The following is a 24,764-nucleotide window of genomic DNA, read 5'->3' on the forward strand; positions in this document are numbered from 1 at the left end:
ATCCAGAAACGTACTACACCTGAACTCTAGCATATAACAAGATAGCTTATTTGCATTTTATATCTATTTTAGTTGTAAACAGCATATTTAGGATCCATAACTTGTTGTTACAATGTTTAGCTTATTTAACATTAAACTATAGAGAGACAGGACGTTATAACTTTTAAGCTTTTCCTTACTGACTTATATCGTATTGTCATCACTTTAAAGATCCATTAATCAGTATGCCAAATTAAGTATGACAGCATTCGCAAGTATTCTAATTCAATTTTCCATTATTGAATTGAGAATTCCTAAAAGACTATTTCTGTTGGAAATATCAACTCTTAATGATATTTTTATGTTTTTTTGCTGAACAGCTGTTTCTGAAATTTTCTTATAAACGATTGTCGCTCGTTCATGTAGACCCTATATTGTCTGGTAAAAAGTAAAAGTAAATAAATCTGGTGTGAAATGCGATGGGTCATACATGTACATGTAGGTGTATGAGTTGAATATGTTTATTATTTATAATTTGTATATTGATTGAATGAAATATATACCAGGAATACATTTTGTATTTACGATAGACGCGCATTTCGTCTACAAAAGACTCATCAGTGACGCTCGAATCCAAATAAGGTAGAAAGGTCAAATAAAGTACGATTTTGAAGAGCATTGAGGACCACAATTCCTACAATAAATTTATATCGTATATTTCTGCAATAAACAGAAATAGCTTGAACAATTGTTGTTGAAAGTCATGTTGTTTGACAAATTGATTGATGTTAGTAGAATTAATTTCCCTGCAGCTACATTGAGTAAAGTTTTATTGTTTGGAATGCCACAGCAATTATTGTCGAACTGTTGCACTTTACAATTATGGTAAATCACAGGAAAACTTGTGACTCTGACAGCGAACATGATGAAGTTCCTTTTACAGAATTTTCACAACTCATTCCAAGGATACAACCTTGCATTCTAAGCGGAATTTACAACACAGCTAAGTGTATATGTAAGTTTTTCTTATAAAAAATCACTTTTTGCACTTACAAACAAACAAAAAACACGTTCAAGTTAGGAATAAGACAGTTGTTATCCAACTGTTTGATGTGTTTGAGCTTTTGATTTTGCCATTTGATTAGGGACTTTCCTTTCTTAATTTTCATCGGGGTTCTGTCAAACGCGCGACTCTACACTAGAGTTTATGTGAACCTTGCCATTCAGTCACAGAACTTCAACTATTTCAATCCTTTATGGGTTGATTTGAAATACATATATAAGTAAGCAATGAATGTGGTTGTTGATAGATGCTTTTTTTGTGCTTCTTTGCTAAATATTTGTTTGTTTTTGTTTTATTTGAGATTGTGACACGGTGATGACTGCTGCACCAATATTTGGACAATTTTACTAATTATGTCTGTTTTTCTTACGCATCGTTGAATTTAATGCGACTGTCATACAAGTGAGAGGTTTAGCGCTATAAAACCTGGTTCAATCCACCATTTTCTACATTTGAAAATGCCTGTACCACTTCAGGAATATGACAGTTGTTCAGTAATTTTTGTGATTTTACTTTTTTCATGACATATTGTATATAGTGCTTAAAGATATGAAAAGCTTAAAACTATATAACTATTTGAAGAAACATTGACATGCGACCAGATATTAAGAAACAAACGCGTAGTATACAGTTCTCTTTTATATTCAGTTGTCAAATTAAAATGAGGTATATCTGTTTAGTTTCAGTGTATTTAACATATATTATTGGATATTACCTCTGGACACGCAGAACCAATCATTGCATCATAGTAGGGCATCCCAATTCCAATAATATGAAATGAATACTTGAAGTCAACTTGCGGTTATTGGACATCAACAAAAACACATATCATATACGGTTTAATATATACATAAAATTATAATTGCTGATGTTTGTATTTGGACTTGATGTGCCCATGTGCAACAATGACCTATATCGATATCATCACCGATGACTGATACTGAACGATTAACCGGCTTTGATTGTATCACGCAGAACGTTAATCGATTTTCAACTCAAGGTCAACATTGCAATTTATTCGATATCATTAATTAATGTGAATGTGATAATGAATGTTATATTCGGATGTTACCCGTTATTAGATATGCTGTAATGAACAACTGTTCCCAGTTCTTTAAAAAATCTCTAGAATTAGCAAGGTTTAATTTGACGAAAATGTGATATTAGTCAAAACAATGAGGAGAGATGGCCTCTATAGCTGGTGGTGTACATAGTCCGTCTACATTGATAAACATCCTCTCAAACCTTAGGATGTGTGTTGATATCCTGCTCGTTGGATGGTTTATCCACTCCGATCTTAATTGATTAGAATTATTAAGTTGTCGTTGACGATACCAAACTGACTATTTCTGATTTTGGCAAACACCCACAAGCAATCCATCGTCCATGAGACTGAAATAAATAAATATGATGTCTATCATAATAGCGGGCATATAGTGACTTCACAATACTAAACAGGTCAACATTTCACTTGGTATGATTTTAGTGTTTTTAATTATCAAACCGTGGAGATTTGTTTTCAATTTGCTTTAAATTTGTGACATAATTTTGATATCTTAAGATTTGAACCGGCATGTACCAGCCCACTATTTTTTATGAAATATCAGAGATGTCTCATATAATTTATACTTGTTTAGTGCATAATCATAATTTTCATAGAAAAGAGATTTAAAATTTCTTCCGTCATTGAACAATAAATCCATGAGTTAAGGAAAAATGGCGACGTCTTGTAAATAAAGAAGATAATTGCTTGATTTGAAAGAAGTTATTTGCAACTTAAAACAAAATTGCCTGTCTATTATATTGACTGAAAAGACAACGTTGATCGACCATTCTGTCAAATAATTTAAGTGTATTTTATAGACACGCGTTACAGAAAAAATTGTATGACTCAGCATATTTCATTTTTTTCTATTCTATGTATTTGTTTTAAGAGTGATTCTTTCTGGTAAGTTTTTTTTATCATATATTTTTATTTACATTTAAAATACAATGAAGTTTAATTGCATGCTGATGTAGTTTTAACACTTCGATCAAGAGTAAACCAAAGGTTAAAAGAATTTCGATCTAAATTGGTATGATTATGTTCTGCAGTGAAAATGGAAATTTTTTGCGAGTGGTTGTTTTTGAATATCTCGAGATAAAAAAAAAACATTGCGCAAAATGACACCAAAAAACAAGGGATGTCAGGACCAGATTTAAATTTAGAATTTTTTTTTTATGAATTTATGAATTGATGCATCCGAGGGTATTTATTCCGTACTTACCATCACCAAGGAGGCTCAGAGCCAAACGTTTGAACGCGAAATGAAATGACTCAATCTGTATAAGTATAAAAAGAAGATGCGATGTAATTGCCAATGCAACAACTATTCACAGGAGACCAAATGACACAGAAAATAACAACTATCGGCCACCGTAAGGCCTGCGATAATAAGTAAAGCCCATAAACGGTCAATTTTAGACAGGTTTGTTATAAAGTATGTCAGCATAAATGGAAATTAAAGATAAAAAAAAACACTTTTCGATATTTAAATCTTTTTCAACCATCTTGTATATTTAATCAGGGCAAACTTGTTCACGCTCGTAATATATGAATTGATCATAATATGAATATAACTGACGTAAAAAAAGAGTTGAAAAAACATGAAATGTGGGTAGCATTTAAAAGCTTGAATATGAAAGTCTTTATCTTCTTAATAGTAAATAGGATTGACATCTTCAAATAAAGTAATGCAGTTATATCTTTTGTGATTGTAATTCGTGTTTGCATACTTTATTAGACTGTGTAGACTTTCTATCAATTTATCTCATTCACGCCGCAAACTAGTTAGTCAACAGCATTTCTTCAATTCTGTTGTCAATTTAGGACTTCACCATATGAAACAAATTGCAATTTGATAGATAAGTAAATAGCTGACCTGAATTGAACAATTTCATCTGTTAATGAAACAAGATTGACTCTTTATTAAGGTGTCTGATAAAATGTTGATCAACCAGTTGAGTAAATGCTTTTGGTTCAAAGACATGCATGTCCAAATAAAAAAAATATTTTAATTGGAAGACTATTAAAAATGAATGTCCAATATATAAAAACAGACTCTGTTTGCTTTCTGTATTAACTATCTTGAATTCATTTGTGTGTGATAAAATTTGTTAATTGACAATATGTAATCAGTTTAGATATCAACTGAAACCTCAAGAAACTAAAATAAACTTGCAGGTTGTTCAAAACTAGAAGATTTCTTGAACGGCCCTTTAGGTGTAACACCACTAACTTGGGCCCGGCCATACTAGAAAGTAGTACATATTTAACACAAAATAGTTCAAACGCATGAGTGTAACTTCAAAATATGTAGAACATTTAGGTATTTTTGGTATCACATGAAAGCTGAAGTTCTGGTGATCATTGTAGAACACTTTTGGACTTATAAATTTGAATATTAAAAAAACTGCACCAAATTTTAAAAAGAAGGTCGATACATCAGTAGTTCCGGGAACTAGTTCTTTCTTATATGCCATTAAAGGTATGTTTATTTTTCAGTACAAGACACCATAAAGTGTTGCTTTGACATGCAACGATTGCCACTTTATTTGAACTTAAAACAAAAGAGGTGTGCCTGCTTGAAATTGAGGAATTTAACATAGAAAGCAATGGGACAATGAATTAGTGGTGTACTTCCTATTACAAGGAATCATCAGAAATCAAATTTTTAGAATTTGTACATATTTCAATGAAAATAAGTCAAATTTTGATCTTAGAAATCATATTCAATCATCTTTTTTTTTTGAACAATTCTGTTTATGGGATATTTCAGCTCTTAAAATGGCATACCAAGGTATTTTAGCCTTTTATGGTCATATAACTTGCATGCATTTTTGCATTATTTGTGATTAAAATCAGTAAAACATGTATTTTATTACTTGTGTATGGTATTGTTTTTCTTATGGTAGCCTTTAACAATCTAGGCAAATGGTATATACTCATATAAGAATTTCAAAATCTCACTGTACATGCAACTTAGAACAAGTTTAGCAAGTTATCTAGCTGAGGGATATATAAATTACTCTGAATAATCTATGTTTTACCACAGAAGTATGGTTTATACGAAAAAAGCCCTTTTCCATTTTGAAGAAAAAAGGGGTGGACAATATTCTCCATTATATCTTCAGTATGGACTAATAATTTTGTTTTAATGAAGACCTTCTGATAAAAAAATGGCTATTGGTAGGCACATATCTTGCCTAAAAGAAATAAATAAATAAAACAGTGATATTGAGAATAAAAAAAGTATATTGGCCATTGGTAATATCCATATACAGTTTTCTTTGAATAACCCATATGTTACTACCAGTTCAATTTGAGCTTAAAATTAGTAAAATAGTATTTGGACTAAAGCTTGATATGCCTTTTATTGCTTGAAATAAATCATAGAATATAATAAAGTAATGCTCAAGTCAATATAGCAAGTTTGGTTCTGTTATAGATGTAACACCGCTAATTCGGGCCCGGCCAGAAATAGTGGGAGATATTATGGACATAATTGTGCAAATCGTGATACAAGCATGAAATTTGGTATAAAGGTTGAATAAATGATACTTAAGAAAAATCCGCTGCTGGCCAGAAAAAAAAAATCATTTTTTCAAAATGGCCACCACACATTTCGGAAATGGCGTCATTACAAATTGGCAATAATTCGTTAATCCTTTGAAAGGTGTCTTATATGTAAAATTCAATTTTAGATTTGATAAAAAGTAAATGACAGATCCTAAATTAGGACTAGACATTACATTAATGAAACTAAAGGTGACTTCCGGTTTCAATTTTTATACTTTCAAGCAACTTCACAAGGGATGTAATTCCTTTAAGATGTGTGATAGGTTTAATCCAATGTAAGTTATGATTAAACGTTAAAAACAGTTCCTAAGTACGACAAAACAACACATAAATGAAAAAAAAATGGTGACTTCCGGTTAAAAAATGGCGGCCAATACGTAGAAAATATTTTTATTATTTCCATCAAATTAACAAGTGATAACACTCTTTGTTAATTTTAAATGCCTAGTTTGGTTAGAAAGACAGGTTGCTTATCTTTTAATTATCTGATAGTTGCCTATACAACAAACCGGACAAGGAAGGCCAGAACGGTAGCATCTACAGTTACCAACACAGCTGTATTTTTGCCTCCGCATTTCAAAATTTCCTGACACGAGGATGCAACGACAGTCAAAGAAGTCCATTTTGGTTTCCAACTGTCATTCTTTCTTTCATCCAATCCCAGTGCTCATGACTTGGTACATGTACCTGTAGAATACATGAATCAGGCTGAGCCCAAACAACTCCTCCTTGATATACTTATCTTTTGATGTGCTCTGGAAAAGAACCTCTTGTAGGCGGAATTGCATCACAATGCCGCTGCTTCCTGGCAAACAATTCACATAGTGCCAAAAAAACGTCCTTTACATCTGGAAAACCTTCCATTGTTAGCCAAACTGACATCGTCCCTTTCTCACGACAATTCGACAAAGCCCCACATCCACTGAATGCATGGACGAAAGTAAGAGCAGCAACCAAGGACCAAACGCATTTGATATGTCACGTACAGGAAGCCACCAAAAGACGTTATTCCTTCCATAACCTATCCACAATTTGTTCTATCTAATTTTGCGGTTGCTGCAATTCCTGAAACTTTTACATCTCTGTCAATACTACATAAAATTACATTTTACAACACTTTTCATAATCATGCCGAACATGGACAAACATTCGTAAAAGGCCATACTAGAAAGTAGTACATATTTAACTCAAAATAGTTCCTACGCATGAGTTTAACTTTCAAAATATGTAGAATATTAATGTATTTTTGGTATCAAATGAAAGCTGAAAGACTGGTGATCATTGTAGAACACTTTTGGACTTATAATTTTGAATATTAAAAAAAAACTGCACCAAATTTTAAAAGAGGGTACATTTTGTCTGTTTTTTAGATCTGAAGTACGTGTTTTGGTATATCCGAACTTACGGGAACCAGTTCTGTCTTATTTGCCATTAAAAATATGTTGATTTATTTCAGTACAAGACACCATAAAGTGTTGCTTTGACATGCAATGACTGCCACTTTATTTGAACTTCACACATCAATATCACGTAGATGACTATCATAATCATTGTTCTTAAAAAGGCATCTCGTATTAATCTAGAAATATTAAGGAAATTGGTTGCAAACTGAAATAATACCAATGCTGTGAAAGTTCTTGATTGAATGAATATTTTCCCGCGAATACCAATATTACGTTGTATTATTATACCTCAATTATCATTTTCTATATGAAATAAATTAGCAATTTTATTAATATTTTTTCAAATTGCAAGCGTTGAACTATTGGACCGGTCAATAGGTTCCAACTGTTGGACCTCGATGAAACTATTTGACCGCAAGCGTCATCATTTTTTGCGGAATTTCCAATCCGCCTACGGGATTGGAGTATTTTGAAAATACCACGGGATAACGACGTCCCTTTTTACCTTATTGTATCTAGGGTTGACGTCGTTGCAGGACGTAGCCTTAGCATTTCAGAATATTTATGAAGCAAACGTTATGGTTGGGTTTCTGCTTTTTTATATTACGATAGTTGATTTATCACCGCCATGTAAATGTGTTATCTCTTGTCTTTTTTTCGATATAATAAAAAACACTAACTGACTGGATACGCCCCAGGACAATAACTTGCTATTCCACTCATAACCAGTCAATATTTAAGCCTTAGATCATCTGTAAAACTCAATTTAAGAATAATCACGTGTTTCAGGTGATACATTTAGCCATTGAATAGTTTTTTAACAGAATAAAACTGAAAACGAGCATTTTGAAATTGGATTTTACGATTAAGTGCAAAAATCATTGATGTTTCTATCAAACTAGAAATAGGAAATAGTTAAATGTGTAATCAGATTTAAATATCAGGAGTATATGTGCATCTTTTTATTATGATTCAAACATTATTGTTAAAGAGATTGAAATACACTGTATGATAGAGGACGAACGATATATCTGCGTGCACTATGAGACGGAAGTGCTATATATACATTGTTTTGATGATTACCGTGGTTGTCTAAAAGTTTGAACATTGACATTGTAGGACAATTTCTGATTTCTGATTTCGATTTGATTCGACTAAATCTGAATATACAGGCTCTCTTCAACCAATGTTTCGTCCAATGCTTAAGACAATTTTGTGAAATTGAGTTGATGAACAGCAATACAAGCGCTGCTTTTTTGTTTTTTTTTCTGAAATAAATTTTGTCATGATTAATTTTGATATGCCATATTTATCTTTCCTTTTCAATTCCAAAGCAGGACACTTGTATGGAAATGCTTTTCTATTTAATGACCCTTGTCCGCTTAAGCATATTGCATGAACATAAGCAATTTACTATGTTTACTGTAAGTACGTTTTTGTTGTTAATTAGAAACATTAAAGAAGGCATTGAAATGGGTCTAAATTAGTATGAAGACAGAAAATAAACATAATTGTTGTAACAGTTATTGTAATTGTTAAAAAAAAAAAATATTTGTTTTAAAATATGCAAAATGTAAAAAAAAAAATGTTTTTAGTTTATATCGATGATTTACGGATTCAAGTTAGGTAATTTACATTGCAATTTGTTCATACATTTTTTACATAACATATTCGATCTTATGTCTAGTCCTTTTCTGTCGCAGCTAGACGGATCGTTTCTAAATATAAGATAGGTTCTATGCAATCGATACTTAATTATCTGAATGAGAAAACAGTACTAGATAACGTGATTTAAAAGTTATTTGCAAATTGGATGACGTTTGATATTGAATTGTATTGTCTGGACCATGTTGAATCGTCCGTAAACTGTTATAGCAATTTGGTTTTAAATACAATTAGTTCCATATCAACGCTTACAAATAGTTAAAATAAGAAGTCACTTGACCACTAAAAAAGTGAGCCGCAAGATGCCAAGTCAAGAGCGACATGCAAACTCATTAGTCGAAAAATAACGGCAATGACATAGTAATTTGATTTAACGACCCCAAAACATTTAAGACAAAGCAACACAATCCCCAATAAAAACCGCATTATTCTTAAATCATTGTTTTTATTATGATTATTTCGTCTTAACTGTAACAGTTTCAAAGGTACATGTTCATCTGTTGAACTTCAGAATGAAAACAGGGAACATGTAAAAACGACAATATACTGACCAAAGAGAATAAAAATGTCCAAGGCCACCATTGAGTCTTCAACACAGCAAAACAATCACGCACCCGGAAGTGGTCAAAATAATGTTTGTTTGTTAATTATCAGTTACAGTGCCCATATCATTTCAAAAGACAAACCCAACTGCATGATAAGGGCTTATAACATAAGAACAAGCATAATATATACATAAACAGAAATGAACGACACTTTCGGGAGCATAGGAAAATGACAAAAAAAAAATAACATGTTTTTTGCATAAAGTTTCCTAATCGTAGTACAATATTACGACTGGATATAAAAAAACATTTTACAATCAAATTATAACTTTATTTCATCATAACACACAGAATACGTAGATTAAGGTGGTATAGGTGTCTTTCGCCATTGTGGATTGTAAAAACAGAGAATCTAAGGTCCAGATTTTTTTTTTATCTAATTAGCAAAATTTAATACAGGAATGTGTTTTATTTGTGCTTGATTTTTAATGTTTTAAAATTTGCATTTTAAGGGGAGGTAGCTTTGAACTAGTGCATTTTCTTAAGGAATCTACATGGGATTTTTCTTTTTTTGTAATTTTGTCGGAAAAACAATTTTGATATTCTGAAAACATTTTAAAAAAGCCAAATACTCGAATTTCATTTTACAATTATATCATTTAGTTTAGCTTCTAATCACATAATTATGTGTTTTTTTGTCTAATCCATTCAAAATGTGTCATTTTGTCACAACCTGTGTCAATGCACGTAAACCTCTCATTGCTATTATATTTTTGAACATATCAATATATACTACGTTTTAACAAAGTATGAACAAACTTTATCATTTTAATTTATATTCCCAAACCGCCTTATGTACTCCAGTTGTACGTCGGAGGATTTTTTTTATTATTACAATAGACATATTATTTTAAAGTCAATACAATAGTTGCAAGTAATAACATATTATATTAAATGTTTTCAGTCGTAAATCAATTATATTCGTGTAAATTACACGGAATTTATCCAATTCCAAACCAGACCGTTTTTTATCCTATCATTATGTCTGTCTGAAAAATATAAAATCATGTATATTTAAATAAAGTTTAGATTCGTATTACATATGAGTTTAGTTAGAATAAATAAGGAAGGTTCATAGACAATGTTCCTGGTAGTACAATAGAAGTATCGGATTTATCATTGCCATAAAAAAGTAATCATATAATATGACCTTTGAAAGGGTAGACATTCTCAAAGAGATACATACAGAACCCAAAAAATTTCAGATAACAAAAAGTATCAAGGGCAACAAACAGACAAGTATATGAACAATTTACAATGATTTCTATGTTGGGTCATGTGCACTATTGTTTGTCTGTTTGTCTTTTTTATTTTTAGCCATGGCGTTGTCAGTTTATTTTAGATTTCTTAGTTTGACTGTCCCATTGATATCTTTCGTCCCTCTATTACAAAGCTTCAGATCGTTACAATACGCCATAAACTTAAATGTATGATTTCTTTAACACTGTCAACGGAAACTTAAGTCATGTATTTGTGACTTGAGATTTATTTTGTTGGCCACTAACTCGCTGAAATATCTGATTTTTGTAACAATGAATTGTTTTTTCCGAGTAATACAAAATCTTTTATTTATTCAAAAAGGGCAACATGTCTTTATATTGTTCTTATTCCTCAAGGTAGAAACAGCCTTGTAAACAACAAGTTTGAACTAAGATGATGCTCTATTGATATTAAATAAATGTTACAGAATAAGCATAAATTTGTTTTATACATAAAGAAATGCCAATAAAATTTAAAAACACAGAAAGTTAAGACCCCAGATCTACGGATGTTCTTTTTCTTGTTTTACCATTCTCGTGATAATCCTTTTGGATTTTTGCTCGTAAGTTAGTATGCTGATCGTTTTCCAATATTTGTTGTCGATATTTATACTCATTGAATAAAACTTGCCCTAGTGACATTAAAGCGACATGATAACACGACTTTCATAAAGTTTTTTTCGCTGTTTTCCAACTGAAGGTTAAAATTCAGAAATAATTTCATTGTGCTAATGTATTTAATATTATAAAAGGAAAATTCATTTTTTGTTTATACCAAAAAGCATCAAAATCCTGTCAATTCCAATGCAAGTCTTTGACATGTTTGACTTTTTGATATGTTTAAATTCATTCTGTTTAAAGTCTGAATGCAACTGACAGTACATTTTTGGCCGTTGAAAATGTGGTGTTAAAGTACAATTATAAAATTGATGTGCATTTTACCGTACCAGGTTTAAGATTGTTAATGTATAACTTTCTGAATAAAATGCTCATAATATAAAAATTAACTGAGACAAATAAACAATATCCAAATAACAAACAAAAAGGTTGATTTTTGATACATGCAGTAATATTACTACATGTTTATGCAACACTAGGACAGACCAAGTTTTATTATAAGGCGTTGTGTCCGTTAGCTAATGTATGCAGTTCAATACTCAAACTTCCCTTTTCTATTTTCGTTAGAGTAGTGATCAGAAATTACATTTGCAGTTTAGTAAAGTTTCCGGAACTGAATTCAGTCATTATGGCTGTTAGATGTATTTCCCTTTACTCTAATAAAGTGTTCGGAAGCCTAAATGACATCGTTCCGGCTATTACCATATTAGTTTTGTATTGAATGGTCTCATCGGCATTAAACAGAGCGTCAGAATGGAGTACAGGATATTTCTCAGTAAGAAGTCACTTATTTCTTTTATTAATGATTTGAATTCCAGTATTAGTAAAGGTCTGCATATAAATGCTCATTAGTATGTCTGATTTTGAGATAATATAAAGATGGAAATGAGGATTGTTCATCTCGACTTTGTTGTAAACATATGGTTAAGGTTGCAAAATAATGAGCTTTTATAGCAACAATTTAACAGATAATAGAATGATATAACACTTTGCACTATTTCTTTCAAATAGTGTTTTACTCTTGATAAATTTGTTTTTTAGTGTTTTGCGTTTAAAACCAATATAAAACTACATATCAATTAAGAGATATATATTGTCGAAATGCAAATATGGTGCAAAACAATTGGTACCAAGACTTTGAATATATATGTGTAATGTTGTCTTCTATTAATATAGGCATAACGTAAACTTATTTGGTGCAATTACTGGTGTCACATATTTTAATTGTGGTAAATTCGATCAGTTTTTCTACTTTTCTTTTATTCAAATGTTATTGAAAACAATATCTCAGTAATCAAACATGCATGATTTGTTTACATGATAAATTGAACAAGCTTTCAGTACCTATTACATGAAGAACTCTTATGTTGGTTATACGTGACTCCTGATTTCTGCTTCGTGTCGGTGTGATGAGTCAAAGCCTTTTCAAATGGAAAAACTTACATTTTATTTTATTTCTTTCTGTTTAATATATATTATTGTTACCTATTATTCAAAGTGAAAGCCGTTAAAGGACATACTAAACCCGACCACATATTATATATGTAAAAAGTCAGGAACATCTGATTCGGTGGTATTTTTGGTTGCTGTCTTTCATATTCACACATTACTCGTATATGTACGTCATTTTGTTTTGTGGGTAGTTTTCTCATTGGCAATCATACAACATCTTCTAGAACTTATTTTTATATAAACACAATTCAATTTAATGTTTTAATGGATATACGTTTCGTGTCATTGGCAAGCAGAACACATCTTCTTATCTTAATATATAACATTCTCTGAATGTATAAGTAAACAAAAATTGCATATAACACATTTATTTAAGCGTCCTTTCGGAAGCTTTCTTGACAGCCGATTGGAAAGGGTCTTATATAAATCAATATGAGATATTTGTTAAAAATAAATATAGATCAAACTAATTCTACATTTAATTTGAAATAAAGCTGACAAGTCATGATTTTTGTTTGGAGGGCACCACCCCGATCGTGAATATATGCTTCTGTTTCATTGATTTTAGTTTTGCAGAGAAAATGATTTCAATCGTACGTAATATTAAAGAGTATTTATAAAGAATAATGAAATTATCAGTATTCATGTCGAACGTCATTTTCAGTTTCTGTTTTTATATAGTTTGTGAACACTTGAGGTGCGTATCGAATCAATTGTTCAAAAAGATTGTAGTATCATTAGTTCTTGCAAAAGCGTATAATGTGAATCATTTTGACAATTTAGGACATACACTTCGGGACATCGTGTTTTTAAAAATAAATCGAGAAAACTATCAGGTGCTTCGGAAAAATGTCATGCATGTTGAGTATAGACTTCTGAATATGACATATTTATGTATTTAATTTTGTATGTGTTTTTTTCCCTAGCAGGACCTATTAATACATACATAGTTCGTGTTGCATAGTCTTTCGTTTTATATGTCGTGTTTTATGCACTACTATTGAATTGCTTGTCTTTTTTCTTTTTTAGCCATGGCGTTGTCAGTTTATTTTCGATCTATGAGCTTGACGGTCCGGTCCCGCTGGTATCTTTCGCCCCTCTCAAATGATTTCAGAAGTTATAGTTTTGTAACAACAATGTATTCAACATTTAATCAAACAAAATGCATTTCGAGATTATTCTAGTATCTTATTACTTTACAATATAAATCAATCGGATTTGATCGATTTCAAGTATTTCCGAAATCACTCAAAGTGCGGACAAGTGTCCATTATTACTATACAGGAAATGTTACAAGTACGTTAAAAGTTAAGAAATGATCAATTGATTAATTATACTTTATACATCATGTACATCCTCTGAACATTACATACTGGAGTATTTTTCTCGTTTTGATTCTCGTTTCTTTATTCATACAGGAGTTTATATGACTTGACACAATACAGAAGAGATAAATAAACACTTTTCGGATATTTACTATAATTGGAATATGCATTGACTTTTTTGTGCTATTGATGGATTAATCTGAAAATAAGTCACATCACTGAAAACAAAACGGTAAGTAAACTTAAAGATTGCTTTTTATTATTTTGTTCATTTGAATTTTGACCATTCATAATACTTAAACAAAGGTACACATTTGCTTTGAACAGAATTTGTGCGCATGATTTACAAAAAGTATTTATTTTCTTTATGTTTATCAACAAATAAATAATTAAGGCCTAACCATGCGAGTATTTTTTACTGATATGGGATTTATACATTAACTTCACCTTATGTAAGAATCCTGGGTTTTGATTGGTTGATAGTTAGTGTATTTTTCACCAATGTACTGTGATCAAATGAATATCGTTAATTTTTTTAACGCCGCCGGGGTATTTGCAAAAAGGACGTGACTTTTTAACCCTCTCTGCCGTGGTATTTGCCAAAAAGTACTCTATTCAACAAGATGCTTGTAACGTCACGATCATCAATGCGTTGTTGAACATTAACATTCGGTGTAATTAAACAGATATAGCATGTTCTTGAGGGGTATTTGCGAAAAAATACCAGTCTTCAGAATGAACTTCCCTCGCCTTACGGATCGCGAAATTAAACATTCTCTCGACTGGTATTTTTCGCAAAAACCCCTCCTTAACATGATACACCTATGCGTGTAAACTTGTGGAGAATTGTCTCATTGGCAATCGTACCAAATCTTCTTTTTTTATATTCACTAACATTCAATTTGGTTCTTTTGATTATTATTATTTCTTTATACGATTCCATATGACATTATGTGTTCTACTAATAATCGTATATGAATTTACTATCGTTCGAGGAAAATGTTAATTAGGCCTTTTTGATAACTTCAAAATTGAAAAAAAGTTTGAAATGCTTTATGAACAGTTTGTATGTCAATAATGGATACATAGCTACAATGTATCACCTCTAGGCTGAAATATTTGTTTGAATCGTTTGATTCCCAACCTCCTGTTGTGTTCCTGTTGTTCAATCTTAAGTTTCCTGTCAGGTATTTTGTGGATCGAATGCGGTTTGCTTTTTTTCGTTTTCATTTTTGCTAGAGTGTTGACTGTATCTGTTTCGACTTATGAAATATGTCCCCTCATTTCAAAGGACAGAGCAAAAAGAGAAGCAAAGGCCTGAACAGAATCACATTGTTTTTTTCAAAATCAAGACCGGTTATGCATATCAATCGATATGCATTGCATTCTTATTATTTGCAAATTGAGTACATTGTATTTTAAAAAAGCCGATAAAAGCTGTATCTCGTCAGACATACCAGGCTTATATTATTGCATGCAGACGAGTGTTATGTCTGCAATAACGCTCAAATCAAATTAGTTATAAGGCCAAATAAAAGACGAAGGTTGGAAGCATCGAAAACCATGAAAATTAAGAAGGTTTTGCTTAATACAACTGATATTTTCTAAAGTTATTTAGTTAGAAAATCCTTATTATTCAAACAATTTATAGAACAGTAATGTGTTAACTTAAAAGAGGGGCGAAAAATACCAGAGGGACATTCAAAAAGTAAAATAACAAAAATACTGAACTCAGAGGAAAATCAAATCGGAAAGTCCCTAATCACATGGCAAAATAAAATGACAAAAAACGAATGGACAAGAACTGTCACATTCCAGACTTGGTACAGGCATTTTCAAATGTAGAAAATGGTGGTTTATACAGGGTTTATAGCGCTAAACCTCTCACTTTGTACGACAGTCAAACTCATAGAGAGAAAATAAACTGACAACGCCATTTCTAAAAAGGAAAAAAAACCAAACAGACAAACAGTAGTACTCAAAACACAACATATCATAGAAAACTTAAGACTGAGCAATACGAACCAAACCAAAACCTGGGGGTGATTTTGGGTGCTTCGGAAGGATAAGCAGATCAATATATCTAAATATAGTCATATCAATGATAAATCATGTCTACTCAAAAGTGCTTGCTTTAGAATGGGTTGGTGATACCTTGAGGAACCAATCACCAGCCAACAGTTGTTTATAGTATATTAGTTGTTTACTAGATGTAGCGCATTTGTTTGATTTCTGTGTCACTTATATACATCTTCGTTCTATGTTTCTTTGAAGAACAATTAAATATGTTTTGCTATTTTGAGGCCGTAAAAAGTTAGAGTGTTTGAGAACATTTTAAGGTTATAGAGGACACATTTTTAGATGACATTTTTTTTAATTCAAATTTTCACCAGACTAACTTAGTATAATTGTTCATCTTTAATTTGCACATGTAGTAATGTGTGAGTTGTTTGTTTCTGGTAGAACTTCAGATCATAATTATCCAGTAATTTAAGAAGTATATAAAAATAAAAGTACTACGTCTTTGAATAAAGATATACGTGTAAACAAATATTTTAAACGGTTTTATGAAATATTGTTTTGACCGTTCGGAAGAGAGGTTATACCTGATCTTAAAGTATAACTGCACCTTTACTTTTGGAAAAATATATACTGAATACAAAAATAAAGTTTTATTCATTTAAGCATTTTTGTATTGAATTTATAGAAATCATTCAATAATATGATATACCAACTAACACAAAAAAACAGATATTATCATCTGATTTCTTTGTTGTAATGATCATTTATTCTGGTAATAATTGCTGCGGTGATAAAACCCAGACCATGTTTATACCTCGTTTGTCTATGCAATTACAGGAAAAACAGTATAGGAGGCTACAACTTATTGTGTTTCATGTTAAAACAAATCTCTTATGACTGCGAATGCTTTTATTTTATTTTGTGCAAAAGTCCATGATATTGTTTAAGACCATGTGTGAATCTCTAGTGTTAATTCTGTCTGATAAAAACCACCGGAGCAAGAAAAATCATGTTATCTTATTTTTTATGTCTAAATCGAAAGCCGAAGAAAATTGAAATTATTAAACAAGAAGAATGAAAAAAAAGTAAAAAAAAAAGACTTCAAAGTCTTTATTGATTTTGATGTATTGATGTTTTGCGGTTTTTTACTTTTGTTTTCTTTATTTTCAAAAATCAAAAGAATTGAAAAAGACTGTAATTATTAATAAAGTCTAGTCATCCTTGCTTACTACAGGTAGTAAGGGTTATTGGCGCAACTTATTCTCAACTCTTTGTTCATCTGCCAAGAGTGTCATACACGTTCTATTCTGAAAGCACATCCTGTACTGATATCTAAAAACATTATTAATAATTGGTCAATGAAACGAAACCATATCTTCATTTAGTTAAAAACTCCAGAAATAAACAAAAGACTCGTCTACATGAAAGATATTAGGTACATATTTTGCCGAGTCTACTAGAATTGCTGTACATAAATTGACAGGCTATGTAATAACATATGAAACATGACGGGTTCCAAACGTGAAGCAGGATTTGCTTATTCTTTCGGAGCACACGAGATTATCCCGCTTTTTTTCGTGGGGTTCTTGTTGTGTCTTGTGTACTATTATTTGTCTGTTTGTCTTTTTCTTTTTTGACCAAGGCGTTGTGTCCATCTGGTATCTTTCGCCACTTTTTGTGCAAAGACAAGCATCTTCAATTAACTTAAAATCCCAAATCCACTAACAACAAAGAACGTTCGGACTTAAAGAACAAAAAACGTTTTGACTAAACTAACGACATCTAATGACGAGGTTTCTAACTTGGGACTGATACACGAAGGCAACTTAACTAAATAGCGATGGACAGTGCTCCGACTAATGGTTTGTCTAGACGGTGTCGAAAGAGATTCTTTATAAGTTCTAGTTAAAGATAAATTGAAATTATGATCAAATTGACTTTTTGTCGATCTCTGGTTCAATAAAATGCAAAGTGTCATAAAAGCAATAAAACGAAATTTATCAATACGTATCTTGCGAACATATTGACGGGATAATATAATTTTGTTATCACCCTTAATTTATCAGCATCAGTATATGTCATTCAAATTATCTATGTGTTCAGATTAACTAATTTAATTATAAAGTTGATGACAGGAATCAATATAAATTGTTCTGTAAAAAAAATATAATGAAAAGTGTCGTTAATCTATAAAAGAGCTTGACTACGGTAATAACCCTATGCTTAGAGGTAACACAATCATGAGGGTATGTTTTTCAATATCGATAAAAAACACATTGTTTTATAACAGTTCAAGCAAAAAGACGCTTTTTACAGTGTTCAATTAAGAAACAATAAATAATCCAAGTTTCTAGCTCCCAAAGTAAAAGTTAAACTAAGATATTTTTTTATAAAAAAAAAGAAAAAAAAAACTGCATAAGAGATAAATGTTCTCATGCTTCAATACTAGTATATCATTCTCCTTATGATCCCATCACACAGAACAAGCTTTTTCAAACAAAGACAAGTTCGTGAATTGTAGTTTCAGAACTGTTACTAATAACGACAGACTATCGAGACGTAAAGTGAAAGAAATAATCAGAAAACTCGTCATCAGCGGTTCACGTTTATGACTTAGATATAAAGTTACAAAAGCTGGAGTCTGTCAAGACTATTCTCTTACTAACGTAAATGTACTGTTAAAACATCATCTAAAACATGATAAACTGAAAACGAGAATTGCATATAGTCTCATGCTGGCAAGATAAGACGTGTTGTAAGCGAAGGTGGTGTACGCGACTGTTGTTAATGCATCAGTTTTACTTTACCAATGACACAGCACTGATAAGAGTAAAGAGGATTGTGGCTAAAAGCAGATCATTTATCTGAACATCTCAAGCAAATTACCAAAATAAATGCAATTAACGACAATGAATTACAGATACAAATGAATAATAAGACTATAAACTGTCAGCAGTGAAGACTCAAATTACAATATTGTAGAAATGTACATGTACGTACATCTAGGTCACATTTCTGTAAATATCTGTAATCTATTTTATTTTTCTTCGTTGTCCTTTTCAGGGTGAGAAAACATTACGATTTGGACATTAACCATAATTTTCGCTTATCATAGCCAATCCTCTTCAAAACAAAATAAATTTTATCCATTAAAAAATAAAATCTTATAAATAAAGGCAACAGTACTATACCGCTGTTCAAACTCATAAATCCATGGACAAAAAACAAAATCGGGGTAACAAACTAAAACCGAGGGAAACACATAAATATAAGAGGAGAACAACGACACAACACTACAATGTAACTAACACACACAGAAACGGACCAAGCTTCAGACAAAATCCCACGAGAATAACAAATATAACATCAAAACCAAATAGTATTACATGAATTTGGGATAGACAAGTACCGTGACACGTCTTATCACAATGTCAATTTACACTCAAATTACAAATGAGTCGACCACAAGTTATATTTACAGTACAATATATTAGTTGTAAGTGGTTTAAAATGCAGGGGCGTGGAAATATTAGCGTCTATAGTTGTGTCACAGATGTAATCAGATTATTGTGTCTTCTTTTTTTCTCTGCTTTCTTTCAATTTCACAACAGGCGCAAAATCAATTGGTATTTTTTGTCCAGCCTCACAAAATACTTGTAAACTCATCAATAGCACACTCAAGATGCTGTTTAAATCAGTAAAGCTGTAAGCAGACAAATAAGATTCCCTCCTCCAGACAGAATTGTCTGACACCATTTGACTGCGTTATGGTATATTACAAGTTATATTGATAACATACAGTAATTTCCTACAGGAAAAGTGCAACTCAAATCTTTGTGATTTATTAAATGAACAATATGTCGACATTTAATTCTTTATATCTTCATCGGCTTAGAAAATTAGTTTTCTGTCCACAGTATATCACGAATTTTCTTCTAATAGTCTTTTCTAAATTACTTGCCTAAAGAACAGACAAAAATTACAGAAACGATTACTATTCGCTTTATTTGATACCTATATATGGGTTAATACCGCGACACGTTTTGTGTTTCGTGTCTTTCCCACATTTTGAGTTGAACTTGCAAACACTTCTACACATGTTAGTTCAGTGGGTGTCGTCGATTGCTCTCTGACATTTGTTTTTTGTTTATTGTGTCAAGCATTAACTTTTCTCTTTTGCAATTTTGAGGTAGCAGACCTGATATTAATGCTATCAAAGTTGTTTTTACCACAACAACAACAAAACAAGAGAAATAATCTTAAATTGCCTTTACAGGTTTCTTAATACTTATTTAACCATTTCAACAGTATCAGATTACATTTAAGTAAATAGAAATGTAGGCTACCTAGGAGGGTTGTAGACAACTATGTAACGTAAATGAATGAAATGCTAAGTTGAAGCATCATTGCAGTCAGTAATAACAACAGGTGACTCGGTGTCCGAGTGGTCTACGTAGTGGCGTAAAACACCAACCAAACAATCACTCAATATAAAAATATCATTATTTTCATTTAGTTTCAATGGAAATAATTCACTACTAAAAATTATGTCAAGATTTAAGTCTTGTTTTGCAATTGCAGGAACTCATTAAGTCATGAAGTATAAAATGGTTGGTTGCCTTGACTCCAACTATAGTGAAATAAGACATATGTCATTGGTATAATTACTCTTAAGCATTAAAAGAAAGAAACGCGTTACGTTTAAACATTATAGATTATATGTTAAATCTACATCATTCTTTACATTAATACTTAAATTATGAACCAATGTGTTACACGGCACATTTCCTCTAGATCATACTTCGTGTCTTCTGTTTTCGATCAACTTAAGACAAGATAAACGGATCAATCATAATTAGGAATCGGTTATGACGGTATTATAGTTATCAGAAAAGGGCATTCTCTTATATAATTTATTATGACATACTTTCATTGTAAAACATTAGCTGAAGGTAACAAGGTAACAGAAGGAGTACTGGTCGGTGGTGCGTGCAAACCCAATAAAAACGTTAACAGTGAACTGCGTAACAAAATCCTTAAACAAAGCTTTATACTATGATTTTCGTTAACATAACGAGTATAGGAGAAGAAACATTGTAACATGTTGAAGACACATTGGTGGTTGACTGTTACTGCTCTTTGGTCGGATTGTTGGCTCTTTGACACAGTCCTATTTTCCATGTTCATTTTTATAATCTATTATACTTGAATTGGTTGAACTTGTTCTAAAGTACAAAAATTACAAACCCCCAATTTCTTTGGAAAACAAACAAAAATAACAAATTTAATTAATCACAATATCAGCTCAGTAAGTATCCCGAATGGATTACTTTCGGAACATCATTTCATCAAAGAGTCATCAATATCAATCGGCATTGCATATGGTCATGATCATGTTTGTCGTATTTTGGCATTGTTGATATCAACATGAGCCAATTCAATAACATTTTTCAAATGATTTATGAGTTCAAAACGACAAAGTTGATTGTTTTCAAAAAGTACTTTGCCAAAAAAAAAGTACTTTTTCATTAGTTACATTGTATCACGTTTCTTTTCAATTGTCTTAGGTTTGTTTAACTTTTACAAATGAACCCGGTTTTTTTTTATCAACTTATTGGTATTTGTGATGGTAACAGTTATAATCTACTAGTTATAATAAAAAACTAGCGCAAACGTCATTGCTTAAAGGTATGTGTATATGTGTGGTGTCATTACACTGTGGTTACGGTTCTCTTATTTAAACTCCAAAAAGGGATTAAGTTACCAGATATGATCAAAATGATTTAGTTTGGTTCAATTATTTATAAAAGTGAAATAATGAAATAATTATTAGCACATAATTTGGGCCAAGATAAGCAAAGAAACCGTGATGATTAATGCATTGGATCCGTTTTCATGGGACCTTCAATTTAACCCACTAACTTGATATTGTTTACGCATGTTTTGGAGTTCTAAGGCATTAAAAGGAAAGAATGTAAACATCTGTTAATTTTCCGTAAAAAAAATACTTATATTCATTACTTTATTTATATAGGAAGATGTGGTGTGAGTTCCAATGAGACAACTCTCCATCCAAATAACAATAAAAAAAGTAAACCATTATAGGTCAATGTACGGCCTTCAACAGGGACCCTTGGCTCACACCGAACAACAAGCTATAAAGGGCCCCAAAATTACTAGTGTAAAACCATTCAAACGGGAAAACCAACGGTATAATCTATATAAAAAAGCGAGATACGAGAAACACGTATAAATTACATAAACAAACGACAACTACTGTACATCAGATTCCTGACTTAGGACAGGTGCACACATTTGCAGCGGGATTAAACGTTTTAATGGATCCAAACCTTTTTTTCTGAAACAATAGCATTTAACTTGAATTGGTTAAAGTACAAACTCTAAATTGCTTTGGAATCTAAATTAAACAACACATGAAATTAATCCCATCATCAGTTCATTAAATATCCCGAATGGATTTCCGTCGGAACATTATTACATCAAAGAGTCATCAATCTCAATCGGCATTGTATATGGCTATGATCATGTTTGTCGTATTTGAGCTTTGTTGATGTCAACATGAGCCAATTCTGTTTCAAACACTTTCTTCAAATGATTTATGAGTTAAAAACGACCAAAAAGATTGTTTTCAGAAAGTACTGTTTCTCTTGTTATCATGTAACTTTTAAATTGTCCCAGTTGTTTTTTACTATTGTGAATGCTCAATGGTTCCTTCTCATCGTATTCGTCAATACATAACAATACATAACAGTTGCTGGTTATAATCAAAGACTACCCCAAAAGTCAATGCTCAAAGGTATGTATATCTCAATTGTATCAGTGCACTGACATTCCGGTACCCTTTGTCAATCGTATTGATATCTAACCTATTTCTAACCAGTAGGTTCAGAGAATGAGGTCATAGTTTCAAGGACAAAAATAAGAAAGTGTCAATAAAGAACATGCTTCACTTTTATATTTCTTTCATTGACAAATTAGATGTATACAGTATCTTATTTATATTCCGCCCTTGTATAATCAATAATGACATATTTGTCTTGTAAAACATGTGTTAAAGGAGACAGAAGGGGCTGAGGTGCATACAAACCCACTAAAAACGTAAAAATGGACAAGTGACCTGCGTAACAAAATCCTTAACAGAAGTATATTTATACATGATTTTTGTTTAATTTTTTTGTATTTTTGTATATGTATAAAAGAAGATAGAGTACCATATGCATGTTGAAGACACATTGGTGGCCTTTGACTGTCTTGTGGCTCTATGTTCGGGATGTGGGCTCTTTGACACATTCAAAGTTTCCATTCTGACTTTCCGACTCTGTTTACTTTCCTTAAAAAAGTTACTTATATTTATCACTTTAACTTCAATCGGTTGAACTTTTTCTAAACGTACAAACTCCAAATTGCTTTGGAATACAAATGAAACAACAAATTAAATTAATCACATCATCAGTTCAGTAAACATTCCGTATGGATTTCTTTCGGAACACGATTACATCAAAGGGTCATCAATCTCAATCTGCATTGCATATGGTCATAGTCATGTTCGTCGTTTTTTAGTATTGTTGATGTCAACATGAGCCAATTCAAATAATATTTTCAAATCACGTTACTTTTAAATTACCTCGGTTTGTTTACTATTGTTTATGCATGTTATGGTCACGGGTTCCTTCATAACGTATTCGTCAATATTTGTGATTGTACATGTAACAGTTACTGGTTATAATCAATTACTACCTGCAAAAGTCAATTTAAAAAAAAAGGTTTAATCAGTCTTGTCAGTACACTGTGGATACGGTTTCCTTAATCAAACATTAGAGGGTATTAGCTACGATAGATATATATATATAAGAAATAAAAACAGGATTTGATTTAGTTTGATGCAGTCATTACTCAAAGGAAAATAACAGAATAATAATTCGCTTTGTGCAGCCTATTTTGTCCAATTTTTTTCAAGATAAGCAAGAAACATTGATGATGAATGCATTGAATCCGTATTCATGGGAACTTCAAATTAACTCATTAACTCGATATTGTTTATGCATATTTTAGTCGTTTTCAGGTATCAAAACGAAAGAATGTCAACATCTTTTTATATTCGTTAAAAATTACCTATATTTATCACTTTAACTTGAATTGAATTCAAACACTTTTATCAAATGATTTATGATTTCAAAACGACCAAGAAGATTGTTTTCATAAAGTTTTTTTTTATTAGTTGCCACGTCACATTTTAATTGTTTCCGTTGGGTTTTACTATTGTTTATACTCCCGCTTTCCTTCTCAGCGGCTTCGTCAATATTTTTGATGGTTTCAGTTACTGGTTATAATAAAAAAAAATACCAAAACAAGTCAATGCTAAAAGGTATGACTTGTGTATTTCAGTCGTTTCAGTGCACTGTGATTACGGTTCCCTTATCCAAACATGAATCTGATGTACAGTAGTTATCGTTTGTTCATGTAATTTATACGTATTTCTCGTTTCTTGTTTTTTATATAGATTAGACACTTGGTTTTCTCGTTGAATGGTTTTTACACTTGTAATTTTGGGACCCTTTATAGCTTGTTGTTCGGTGTGAGCCAAGGCTCCGTGTTGAAGGCCGTACATTGACCTATAATTATTTACTTTTATAAATTGTGATTTGGATGGAGAGTTGTCTCATTGGCACTCATACTACATCTTCCTATATCTATGTATGATTATGAGCTGATTTTTATTTATTACTAGTATTTA

General features: G+C 31.4%; 1 protein-coding gene across 2 annotated transcripts in view; it reads left to right on the forward strand.

The window, feature by feature from the left end:
* The first annotated feature begins 13,983 nt into the window (after nt 1-13,983).
* The window catches only part of LOC139500012 (uncharacterized), a 105,613-nt gene continuing 94,832 nt past the window's right edge, over nt 13,984-24,764 (forward strand). Inside the window, exon 1 of one of the 2 annotated variants that reach the window (XM_071288707.1) lies at nt 13,984-14,219. The gene's annotated coding sequence lies outside the window, so the exon portion shown is untranslated. The remainder of the gene's footprint in view (nt 14,220-24,764) is intronic. The other variant, XM_071288706.1, reaches the window with a different exon arrangement.

Source organism: Mytilus edulis, chromosome 13 (assembly GCF_963676685.1).
Source record: "Mytilus edulis chromosome 13, xbMytEdul2.2, whole genome shotgun sequence".
Classification (NCBI taxonomy): Eukaryota; Metazoa; Mollusca; class Bivalvia; order Mytilida; family Mytilidae; genus Mytilus; species Mytilus edulis.